The sequence below is a fragment of the Artemia franciscana genome, chromosome 4 (genome assembly GCF_032884065.1).
Source record: "Artemia franciscana chromosome 4, ASM3288406v1, whole genome shotgun sequence".
Lineage (NCBI taxonomy): Eukaryota > Metazoa > Arthropoda > Branchiopoda > Anostraca > Artemiidae > Artemia > Artemia franciscana.
In genome coordinates this window covers 46,084,735-46,097,894 of record NC_088866.1, presented here as the reverse complement: position 1 = coordinate 46,097,894, position 13,160 = coordinate 46,084,735, and the positions used below count along the sequence as shown (strand labels likewise).

The following is a 13,160-nucleotide window of genomic DNA, read 5'->3' as shown; positions in this document are numbered from 1 at the left end:
AAGAAAAACGAATGAAAAGGTAGGAAATTTTTAAGCCAGAAACTGGAAATAAAACGAAAAGGTGGGAGATTCCTTGTATGTCATATGTCTATAAAATATATACAATTTAAAATTACTGTAGTTGAAATTCACAAAGTGTGCGAGAATTTGGATCAGTAGCAAGATACATTTCCTCATGTTGTAAAACTACAACATCGGACGATCGTAGCTCAAAATTGTAAAACGAATAACGCGTACCAAAAATGCTTATGCGATAATAAACAAAAGATATTGTTTGTCTTAGGCTTGTGGTTGTTACTATTAAAGACCAGCGAATCCATAGGAATAATCTATATTATATTTTAGAAGTTAAATAGTTTTTGTTTTCTTTCTAGATGGCGGAATCTTACGACAAACTAAGAAAACGAGCTCAAAATCGCCGAACTGATGCAGAAGAGGCCACCAAGTATATTTTTGACATTCCAGAAGACATGTTGTCGGACTTGCCCGACGATGATGATGACAATGATCCAGATTTCCTGTCTCCAGAAGATCTTATCGATGATCCTGATGAAGACTTATTGCCTCTACTGGACAATCCCCACTTCTTTTTAGAACAGGATGACGTGGACGCTAACACTGAACCCAGCGACGATTACTCGGTGGAAACTCGACCCTCCAGTCACCAACAGCAACCAGGAACAGCAAGTACTCAAAGAAGAAATCAAAGAAATCAAAGAAGAAATTGAAAGTCCAAGAAAAATTCGGCTGGAGAAAAGTAGAGACAGAAAAAGTCGATCTGTCTTGGAAAGGAGAGCCTCGCCAAGTTCCAGGCATCTTGGAGACTCCACTGAAATACTTCAAAAAATTCTTTGACGATGAACTTCTTGAGCTGATAGTTGAAAAAAGTAACCTCTTTACACTTACGTAACAAACTTTTATATTCTTTAATTTTTATTACTTATATGAGGGGGTTTGTACCCTCGTTAATACCTCGATCTTTACACTAAATCGTAAGTTTTGACTAAATTCTTTAAGAATGACCCCTGAATCAGAAAGGCCGTAGAATAAATAGTTGAAATTAGTAAAAATACTATAGCATAAAGAGCGAGGTATTTATCTCCTCCTAAATACCTCGCTCTTTATGCTAAAGTATTTTTAGAACCCCTCATATGCGTAATAATCTCTGTTCGTTTTAAGTTTCAATGCTACTCTTTACTTTCAATTGAAAAATTTTTTCCATGTTTATTTTTTTATTGTTTTTTTTTATAGTAATTTTAGAAAATTTTGCGCCCTTTTCATTGAATTTCTGTTCCCCCATGACATATTTCTCCAAGGAAAGATTCTCCCACATAGCCCCCTCCCCTCAACCCCACCCCCAAAACCAAAAAAAATCCCCTGAAAACGACTGTACACTTCCCAATAACCATTATTATATGTAAACACTAGTCAAAGTTTGTAACTTGCAGCCCCTCCCCAAGGGACAGTGGGGGAGTAAGTCATTCCTAAAGACATAGTTATTATGGGTTTTGACTATGTGGAACAAAATCGCTATCTCAAAATTTTGATCTGTTGACTTTGGAGAAAAAATGAGCGTGGGAGGGGCTTAGGTGCCCTCCAATTTTTTTGTCACTTAAAAAGGGCACTAGAACTTTTCATTTCCGCTAGAATGAGCCCTCTTGTGACATTCTAGGACCACTTGGTCGATACGATGACCCCTGGGAAAAAAAACAAAAAAACAACAAATAAACACGTGATTTGTCTTCTGGCAAAAAATACAAAATTCCACATTTTGTAGATAGGAGCCTGAAAATTTTGCTATAGGGTTCTCTGATACGACAAATGCGATGGTTTGATTTTCGTTAAGATTCTGTGACTTTTAAGGGTTTTTTTCCCCTATTTTCTAAATTAGGGCAAATTTTTTCAGGCTCGTAACTTTTGATGACAAAGACTAAATTTGATGAAACTTATTTATTTAAAATCCACATGAAAATCTTATTTTTTTTATGTATATTTTAGTATCAAAATTCCGTTTTTTAGAGTTTCGTTTACTATTGAGCCGGGTCGCTCCTTACTACAGTTCGTTACCACGAACTGTTTGATGTCTTCCACAGTAAGTGTAAAGATAAATTTCCGATGCATGATTTGTAATTTGAGTTCTCAATGCTTAAATATTCAATTAAAACATAATGATTACCTAAATAGACTAAATTAATCACATGCATTTTTTCATTGATCATAGTTTTAGTAATATGAGCTCTAATCATTTCATTTTCACTTATTTCAAATAAAAAATTTTAATAATAAATTTGTTTTCAAATTTATAAAGATCTTGAATTTCCATTTGAAAATAATTAATCATTAATGTTGAATTCATTTTCATGTTTTCGATTGTTTGCTATTATGTATGCATGATTTTGAGCTGGATCAAGATAAGAAAGTAATGACCAAAGAAAGCATTTCTTATCAATATTTTTTCTATTAATGAAACTTTTTATTTTTTTTAAATTCAGGCAATTCTTTATAAGTACCTTCCACATAATTTGGAATTCTTGTCATTCAATAATTATTTCCATCGACTCTTTCCAACTGTAAAGATTATATGGGTCTATTCTCTTTGACTAATGTGTATATATTCATTTGGCTACGATTTAGATGGCTTTGTTTGATGTCACTATTTTTATTACAAATCTAGAAGTAGCTATGATAATGAATAGGTTAGAGTTCTTTATTATCCTTCGGAGAATAAAATATAACACGGGTTGTAAATGGAACCCTGTAACTATCTCTATAATTCATTCTATTTTTCTAATCTCTAATAACAGAGTCAAAAAGTGGTTGAAAATCAGTTGCATTTGAATTCACTGAAATATTAACTGTATTCCGTTTAATACTTGGATTATTGTCGTGTTCTTCTTAATTGAACATATACTTCTCTGAATCTTCTGAAAATTTTCTTTTCCATTTCTTATTTATAAATAAATTGGAAATGTCAATATTGCATTCTTTTTTAATACTGTTTCTACCAGTTATATCTTGAATGAAATGTCGATTTTGATCAACATCCTTTTTATTGATTTTTATTTAATTAGTAGCTGGCTCTTTCCACGCGTTTCGAATGCAAGGTGCTAATTTTTAAGTTCGTAGTTCGTAAGCTCTTTTTTTTAGTTGTTTTTATTTTTTTTTGTATTTCAGTGGTTTTTTTAATTTTTCTGGTGTTTCTTCTTTTCTTTTAGTTTTATTTTGTTTCTCTGGCATTTTCTGTTTTTAGTTTTTTTAAACAATATTTTTTTTATATAGATAGAATGTCTATATAATATATATTGTTTGTAACAAACAAACGATAAATTTTTGTATACGGAGATTAAAATAACTTATTACTTTATTCTTCACTTCATTATAATTTCCAGCACTTGAAATCTGTTTTGATGTAAACAAAAAGTAAGTTCAGTTATATCTTTTTTTTGTACCCTACTATATTAAAGTTATAAATCTGAAATAATTTATTCTTCTCTTTGATTTTATTTTCTAATTTTACTTTTAATTCAGGTTGAATGTTGTAGTGATACTGCTTTTTGTCTTTTTCTGTTTTTACATTTCGGGACCACTGAGTATAGTGATCGTGCATTGATATTTTATGATGAAGATGATCATTGATGGTACTGAATATTTTAAGGTTTTTGCCAATAATCTTTAAATTATGGTTTTTGGCAAAAGACAACAATTCATTAATTGTATAATACGACAGTTGACTTTGACCTTGGCGAATTTGAATTTTTGTTGCAAACAACTTTTAATCACTTCTACAATGTCAGCCATTTATTAGGAGCTGATTCTATTAAACAAAATTCCAAATCTAAAACAACAGTAAAAAAACAATAGATGAAAGGAAGTGGTATTTGTACTGCAAGAGTAGCGTAAAAAATAAATTTTTAGATCTCTATTATTCAAACTTTTCAGGGATTGATGATATACATAGAAAATCAAAAGAATATGATTTTACTGTAAAAAAAAACAAAAATCAAAGAAGTGTTGCAAAATCAAAATATATATTTTTTACACCATCCAGCTTATCATACATTTAAAAGAAGACGCGTTTACATTCATAGTATCGATGACAAGGGGCAAGTAGATTTGGTTGATATGAAGCAGTATAAAAATGAACATAATAATTGTAGTTATGTTCTTAAAGTCATAGGTTGTTGTAGTAAATACGCTTGGTATATTCCTTTAAAAGATAAAAATCCCTCGCAATCCCTCGCTCTTTACGCTAAAGTTTGAATTTTTGCCACAATTCTACTTTTTAAAACAATTAAAAGCTTTAGCGTAAAGAGCGAGAGATTACGGAGGGGACAACCCATTTCATATACGGAGTAATTTCTGTTCGTTTTAAGTTTTAATGTTGCTCCTTACTTTCAGCTAAAAAAATTAGTTTTTTTTATTTAATCACTTAAAAAGGCCACTAAAACTTTTGATTTCCGTTAGGATGAAACCTCTCGTGACATTCTAGGACCACTGGGTCGATGCAATCACCCTTGGAAAAATAAAAACAAACAAAAAAAACAACAAATAAATACGCATCCGTGATCTGTCTTCTTGCAAAAGATACGAAATTCCACATTTTTGTAGATAGAAGCTTGAAACTTCTACAATAGGGTTATTCTCTAATACACTGAATCTGATGGTGTGATCTTGATTTGATGACTTTTAGGGGGCGTTTCTCCTTATTATCTAAAATAAGGCAATTTTTTATAGCTTTTAACCTTTGAAGGGTAAGACTAAAGTTGATCAAACTTATATATTTTAAATGAGCATTAAAATTGAATTCTCTTGATGTAACTATTGGTATCAAAAATACCCTTTTTTAGGGTTTCGGTTACTATATTCTTGATAACCAGCATTGGGGATTGAAATCTTAATAAAACAGAATTTTTCCATGAAATTGTTGATTTTTTTTGCACTACAACTCTTAATGTCTGCCCAGTGCTAATGTCCTTCGTGTAACCTTAGCCATTGTTTGAGTATTTTTTCTGTCTTTACAGAGGAGAAATACCTATTGTAATAGTGACACATGTCTGTTAGTTTTTAGTATGACAATTACAGTTGTTGCAGTTCTGGTAGTTTTTAATACACCTTATTTTCAAATTTGATTTTGAAGAAGAGAAATACCTGTTATAAATGGCACTCGTGTTACCAGTCAATCAAATACAGTTTTTATAGTTCTGTAAGTTCTTAAATATCTTTTTTGGCAATTTACCTTTAGTGAGGATATATGCCTGTTATAAGAGCGACACGTGTTTGTTGGTTAATAGTCACACAATTCCAGCATAGACAGTTCTGTAAGTGTTTCAAATATTTTTTTGCCAATTTGAATCTTGAAAAAGGAGAAATATATGTTATTTTAGTGATAAACATTTATTGGTAATTAGTTAGATAATTACAGTCTTTGCAGTGCTGGATGTGTTAAAATATCTTATTGGCCAATCAGAAAATTAAGAGCAGAAAACCTATTGTAATAGTGACATATGTCTGTTGTTTATTAGTAAGACAATTATTATAATAGAGAAAACTCTAGTATAAACTAAATGGATTACATAAAGGATCTATATAGTTCATCATAAATAGGGATTATGTAAGTTTCATCGGTTATAGCTATAACCTAGTAAAGAACCAACTGCGGCACAAAGCAACTAAAACTTTAGATAATATAAGCATCGTTTTAAAAGTTACTAGTCTGGGATATATTTCAATACTGAGGCTCGTCTATTACTATTCCCACCAAGAAAGATCTATATAATTTTTCTGTTTGTAATTTCACAGAAATGAAACAGTTCGAAGTAACGAACTGTAGTAAGGAGCGACCCAGCTCAATAGTAACCGAAATTCTAAAGAAAAAAATTTTTGATACCAATAGTTACATCAAAATAATTGAATTTTATTGTTTATTTTAAATATATAAGTTTGATCAAACTTATTCTTGCCCATCAAAGGTTAAGAGCTTGAAAAAATTTGCCTTATTTTAGAAAATAAGGAGAAACACCCCCTAAAAGTCATAAAATCTTAATAGGAAACCTAGTTTCCACTCTCTTTTTTACCTCATTGCACTGATTTCAGTAGGGACTCGTTTTGCTAATTCTCAGTCATAACCCTTCTTTTTTGTACTCTTTTTCAAAACAACCGCTGTAACCCAGATTCACCAATCTCTGAAGTCGCTCTTTAAATTAAAAATTTCAATTAATTGAGTTTCAATCAAAATTTCAATCAATTAATTTCAATCAATTAATTCAATTAATGAAAATTTAATTAATTAATTGATTTCACATAAGCCCCTTCCCACGCTAAGTTTTTTTCCTTCGTATCATTGATTAAGTGTTCCTGATTCATCTATTGTCTTTTTCAAATATTGATTATTATCTAAATAAAACTAGGGTATTTCAAAATTGGGTTCCTTAGGATCATAGTCCTTATTAATCTCACTCAAAAATTCATTCTCTATCCCAGATTGTATTGTATCAGATTAACGACGCTTCTTGACTACTAAGGTCCCTGTGTCGGCCCTGCAGTGCATTCCTGCAGCATGATTCGATCTCTGGGTCCCGTATTACCAAGCTGAGGTCAAAACCACTGCGCCACCACAGGAAAAGACATTAGCAATGAAATTTGAATCATTCTGGGGTAAAATACCTTGACTTGAGTGAGCTTGATTGCTTACTTGTAAACATAATGCGTTGCTTAAATATTTATCCAGTCGTTTTAATTCTATGCTTAAACTTAAGTAATTTTTATGTAATTTATCAGTTTTCATATTGGTATTTTTATCTTCTGCTTCAGCGATTGGAGCACCCAACTTTTCAGCATTGTCACAAAATCCAGGTTACTCTAAGGAGAGTTCTTGAATTATATTTCTTTGTATTTCTCTACTTTTCACTATGCTTGCAAATAATTCATTTAACTATATAAGATCCATTTATAGACTGAAAGTTTGTATTGAACAACTTTCCAGAGGACTTTTTACGTAAAAACACGAATTATGACTTCACCAGTTTTTTCTGACAGTTCATAGGCTATGGAAGTTGTATGTTTCACTGCAGCTATTTGAAACACTTCTGTTGTATAATTTGGTTGGTAACCTTTATCAAAAACTCCCTTACTTTTATTAATTCTAGCCAAAGCACCAACATTAGATTTGGTTATGGATGGTTTTTTAGCTTCGACATCAGGAAGTAAATTAGTGTAGACCTTCTTTTCATTTCCTTTTTTACTCGCTTCTATTGGTTTCATTTTTATTGATCGATGATAAGAATTGTTATAATTATCAACGAAAGAGGGTAATCCTAGTCTATCCAGCGTCTGCTGTAGTAATAAGTAAATAATTTCCATATTTTCTCTTGAATTGTTCTACTAAACTGGTCAACAATTTTAGCTTTCAATTCATTTTTAGATGATAAACAATGAATTTCATGACTCGTAAAAAATACACGAACGTTTTTCAAAACAAATTCTTTACCTTTATATGTTTTTAATTTTTTAGGGTTTCTATTTTTAAATAAACCCATAAAAGTATTAATAATTTCCTTGCCTCTTTTATCTTTTAAAGGAATATACCGAGCGTATTTACTACAACAACCTATGACTGTAAGAACATAACTACAATTATTATTTTCACTTTTATGCTGCTTTATATCAACCAAATCTACTTGCCCCTGGTCATCGATACAATGAATGTAAATGCGTCTTCTTTTAAATGTACGATAAGCTGGATGGTGTAAAGAATTGATATTTTGATTTTGCAACACTTTTTTGATTTTTGTTTTTGTTACAGTAAAATCATATTCTTTTGATTTTCTATGTATATAATCAATCCCTAAAAAGTTCGAACAATAGAGATCTAAAAATTTATTTCTTACGCTACTCTTGCAGTACAAATACCACTTCCTTTTATATATTGTTTTTTTACTGTTCTTTTAGATTTAAAATTTTGTTTAATAGAATCAGCTCCTAATAAATGGCTGACATTGTAGAAGTGATTAAAAGTTGTTTGCAACAAAAATTCAAATTCGCCAAGGTCAAAATCAACTGTCGTATTATACAATTAATGAATTGTTGTCTTTTGCCAAAAACCATAATTTAAAGATTATTGGCAAAAAACTTAAAATATTCAGTACCATCAAGGATCATCTTAATAATAAAATATCAATGCTCGATTCCTATTCTCAGTGGTCCTGAAATGTAAAAACAGAAAAAGACAAAAAGCAGTATCACTACAACATTCAACCTGAATTAAAAGAAAAACTAGAAAATAAAATAAAAGAAAAGAACAAATTATTTCAGATTTATAACTTTAATATGGTAGGGTACAAACAAAATATATAACTGAACTTACTTTTTATTTACTTCAAGACAGATTTCAAGTGCTGGAAATTATAATGAAGTGAAGAATAAAGTAATAAGTTATTTTAATTTCCGTATACAAAAATTTATCTTTGTTTGTTACAAACAATATATATTACATACACTTTTTATCTATATAAAAAAAATTGTTTAAAAAAACTAAAAAAAGAAAATGGCAGAGAAACAAAATAAAACTAAAAGAAAAGAAGAAACACCAGAAAAATTAAAAAACCCACTGAAATACAAAAAAATAAAAAGAACTAAAAAAAGAGCTTACGAACTACGAACTTAAAAATTAGCATCTTGCATACGATACGCGTGGAAAGAGTCAGCTAATAATTAAATAAAAATCAATAAAAAGGATGTTGATCAAAATCGAATGAAATGTTCAAGATATAACTGGTAGAAACAGTGTTAAAAAAGAATGCAATATAGACATTTCCAATTTATTTATAAATAAGAAATAGACAAGAAAATTTTCAGAAGATTCAGAGAAGTATGTTCAATTAAGAAGAACACAACAATAATCCAAGTATTAAACGGAATACAGTTAATATTTCAGTGAATTCAATTGCAACTGATTTTGAACGACTTTTTGACTCTGTTATTAGAGATTAGAAAAATAGAATGAATTATAGAAATAGTGACAGGGTTCCATTTACAACCCGTGTAATATTTTATGCTCCGAAGGATAATAAAGAACTCTAACCTATTCATTATCATAGCTACTCCTAGATTTCTAATAAAAATAGTGACATCGAACAAAGCCATCTAAATCGTAGCCAAATGAATATATACACATTAGTCATAGAGAATAGACCCATATAATCTTTACAGTTGGAAAGAGTCGATGGATTTAATTATTGAATGACAAGAATTCCAAATTATGTGGAAGGTACTTATAAAGAATTGCCTGAATTTAAAAAAAATAAAAAGTTTCATTAATAGAAAAAATATTGATATGAAATGCTTTCTTTGGTCAATACTTTCTTATCTTGATCCAGCTCAAAATCATGCATACATACTATCAAACAATCAAAAACATGAAAATGAATTCAACTTTAACGATTAATAATTTTCAAGTATAAATTCAAGATCTTTATAAATTTGAAAACAAATTTATTATTAAAATTTTTTATTTGAAATTAGTGAAAATAAAATGATTAGAGCTCATATTACTAAAACTATAATAAATGAAAAAATGCATGTGATTAATTTAGTCTATTTAGGTAATCATTATGTTTTAATTGAAGATTTCAGCATTGAGAACTCAAATTACAAATCATGCATCGAAAATTTATCTTTACACTTACTGTGGAAGACATTTCACAAAAGAGCAAAAGTTTGAAAAGTATTTTAAATGAATTGCTGTGAAGTTATGCCAAAACCAGGATCTAAAATCGAATTTACAATTACGGCTAAGAAAATGAAAGTACTTTATTGTAATATTGCTGGTTTTGAATCGCATAATGAAGAATTGAATCAAAAGAAAGGCGAAAAGACAATTAAAGTAGCAACGAATATGCCTTTTGTTTCTGGATTCCAAGTATGTTGTTCTTTTGATACAAAACAAAATAAAATTATGAATACTTTGGTGAAGATCCTAGCGGGCATTTTGTAATTGCCACAAGTGTGTACAGAAATAGCCAATGAATATGAAAATAGACAGAGAGATCAAGGTTATACACAAGAACAAGTAAGAGCAAAATGGAATAATAAAACTAATTAAAGCTGTCATATTTATGAACAGGAAATAGTGGACCAAAATTTTCTTTTGGATCACGGTCATGTGATTAGTTACATACGCGGATTTACTCATGCAAAATGTAATAAAACTTTCAAATTCCTATACATATCCCTGTTATAATGCATAATCTATCAAAATATGACTCATTTATTTCTTAGAGAATTAGTACCTGATAGCGGTATTTAGTATTCATCTGAGAGTTTTATATCATTTTCTAAAACAATAACTGTTAGTGAAACCCAATTCGAAGTGCGTTTCATAGATTCAATCCGTTTCATGGCTTCATTGTTAGATCAGCTTTCCGAAAATTTGTTTAAATTTGAATGTGAAGTAAATTGCAATTGTTTTTAATTGTAATTGCAATTTAAATTGTAATCAAAAAGAAATTGATAGAATCAGACAAAACCGTGTATATGACTTGAAAAAAGAAAAATTTATCAACTACTTTAACAAGGCAAGAAAGAATCGTGAGTTTCTACTAATTGATTTGGAGTCTAATGATGAATCTCTCAAGTACAGAAGAAACTTGGATATTCACTTAGTAAAATTTGTGTATACTAAATGAAAAAGTTTGGAAGCTTAAGAAGAAAATATCGGAAGTATACAAGTAACGTAAGCAAATTACTGTATGATAATGGTAATCGTGATTTACAATTTAAACGATTAACTAATCTAGGTGATTCAAAATCAGAGAAAAATACTATGAATTTAAAAAATTTGAAAATTATTTTAAACGATTTCAAGGGTGAAGCTGCTAACCAACAGATTCTTACTAGTCAGTATTTAAGTGAGGATACTAATAGATTAGCTAAAATTTATCAATAAAAAAATTCCTTTGGCGAGATCACCAAAACCAAAAAAAAATTAATAACAGCTTTGGGGAGGGGTTTTACAAAAACTCTTAAATTTTATTTTATTTAATGATTATATAATTATAATAGTTTTATTCAAAAACCTAAAGAGAGACAGAGAGAGACACTTTTATTATACATATCATCAATATACAAAAAAAACACATCAGCCACTTTAGAAAGTCAGAGACTTGTTAGTAGTGGCTGATAAACATCAATGAGCACCAATACGAACAACATTAACAAAAAAAAAAAAAAAAAAAAAAAAAAAAAAAAAAAAAAAAAAAAAATGAAACAAAAAAATTGGGAACAAGAAAACAACAGGAAAACAAAGAATAAGAAAAAAACAAAACAAAAAACAAAAAAAACAACAACACTTAAAAAAACAAATCAATAAGCCATCCAATTTAAATTATTTATTTATTTTCTACTCAGAAGGTGATTCTTCAGTCTACTCTTAAACTGGCTAACATTTTCAGATAACCTTATACTCATTGGTAAAGAATTCCACACTACTGGTCCAGCAAACTTGGGACCAAAACTTCCCCTCTGAGAGCTGCGACACTCATATACCAAATCATCCATATTTCTAGTCTCATAACTGTGGTATGAAGAATTCCTTGTAAACATTTGACGAAAAATCTCAGGGGACAAACCATAAATACTCTGAAATACAAATATAGCAAGTTGATAATCATGAAGTTGGCTAACATTAAAGATCATAAGTTTCCTATAGCAATTAACTGTATCATTTTCACCATGGACATAATTTCCTAGTAGTCTAATAACTTTATTTTGTAAAACCTGAACACGTTTAAAATTTGTATAAAATCCACCAGCCCATATCAAACAACCATAAGAAATATAAGGCATGACAATAAAATGATAAAGAGTTAAAAGGGCAGAATGAGGTAACTGATTTCTCAGACGCCGAATCAATCCAAGCCCTCTAGATACCCTAGCTGCCACCTGATCACCATGTGCTTTCCAATTCAGATTTTGATCAAGCTGGAAACCAAGGTATTTCACCACAGCTACTTGTTTCAATGGCCTATTACAAAGAAATATTTTTCCATTTAAATCAACTGGACTTCCTTTCCTACTAAATAATATAAAATGAGTTTTTAAAACATTCACTGATAAACGGCTAATCTTTGTAAAAATTAAAAGATGACTTAAAGCTTGATTAATTTTCTCCACAAGATCATCAGCATTTCTTGCAGCAGCTGAAAATACCGTGTCATCAGCGAAAGAAGTATTAACAACACCCGGAACATAAAACGGCATAGTATCTACATATACAAGATATAGTAAGGGACCCAAAACAGAACCTTGCGGAACACCACAACTTATAAAAATTTATTAGATATAACATCATCAAAACATACACGTATCGACCTCCCTATAAAATAAGATTCAAACCACTTTAAAATACTACCTGTGACTCCAAGTGACCTTAGCCTATCAATTAAAATTTTAAAATCAACCGTGTCAAACGCTTTTTTAAAATCTATAAAAACCGATAAAGTCATTTCACCATTTTCCATTGATGTATTCAGAAAATCAAGAAAATGCTGCATAGCATGAACAGTAGAATGTCCTTTCCTGAATCCGAACTGACTATCGCTTAAAAAACCATGTTTTGTTAAATGTGCATAAAGCTTTTTATGCATAACTTTTTCATACATTTTCGAGAACACCGACAGTAGAGAAATCGGTCTCCGGTTAGTCAGATCAGTCTTTGAGCCACTTTTGTGAAGAGGAATCACTCGCGCCTCTTTAAGCTTTTGCGGGAATTCTCCCGATTTCAGTGATAAATTAATCATGTAAACAAGGCATGGTAGGAGATAAACCATAATAAGCTTGAATGTCTTAAGGCTTATACCGTCACTACCTGAAGAGTTGGACTTAATACTATTTACAATGTCTTTCAACTCCTGCATATTCGTTTCTTCAGCCTCCATTATTAGTCCCAGGCCTCTATCATCAATGAAAGCTTCCTCACTTGTTCCTTGACTCAGTGGCTGGTCTTGCTTTTGAACCACTTCACCAATCGTCGAGAAGTAGGCACCAAAGTGATTCACAATGCTCTGCTTGCCTTCATAGACTTTTCCATCCACAATTAGTGAAGTTGGTGTATTTTTCTTCTTGTCACTACCCAACACTTCTCTCAAAACCTTCCATGTTCCCCT

General features: G+C 30.4%; 1 long non-coding RNA gene across 2 annotated transcripts in view; it reads left to right on the top strand.

The window, feature by feature from the left end:
- Positions 1–5,247: 5,247 nt before the first annotated feature.
- Positions 5,248–13,160, top strand: part of LOC136026498 (uncharacterized) — a 98,404-nt gene continuing 90,491 nt past the window's right edge. For both annotated transcript variants that reach the window (XR_010617322.1, XR_010617323.1), the window contains exon 1: positions 5,248–5,318. This is a non-coding gene — a long non-coding RNA (uncharacterized LOC136026498). The remainder of the gene's footprint in view (positions 5,319–13,160) is intronic.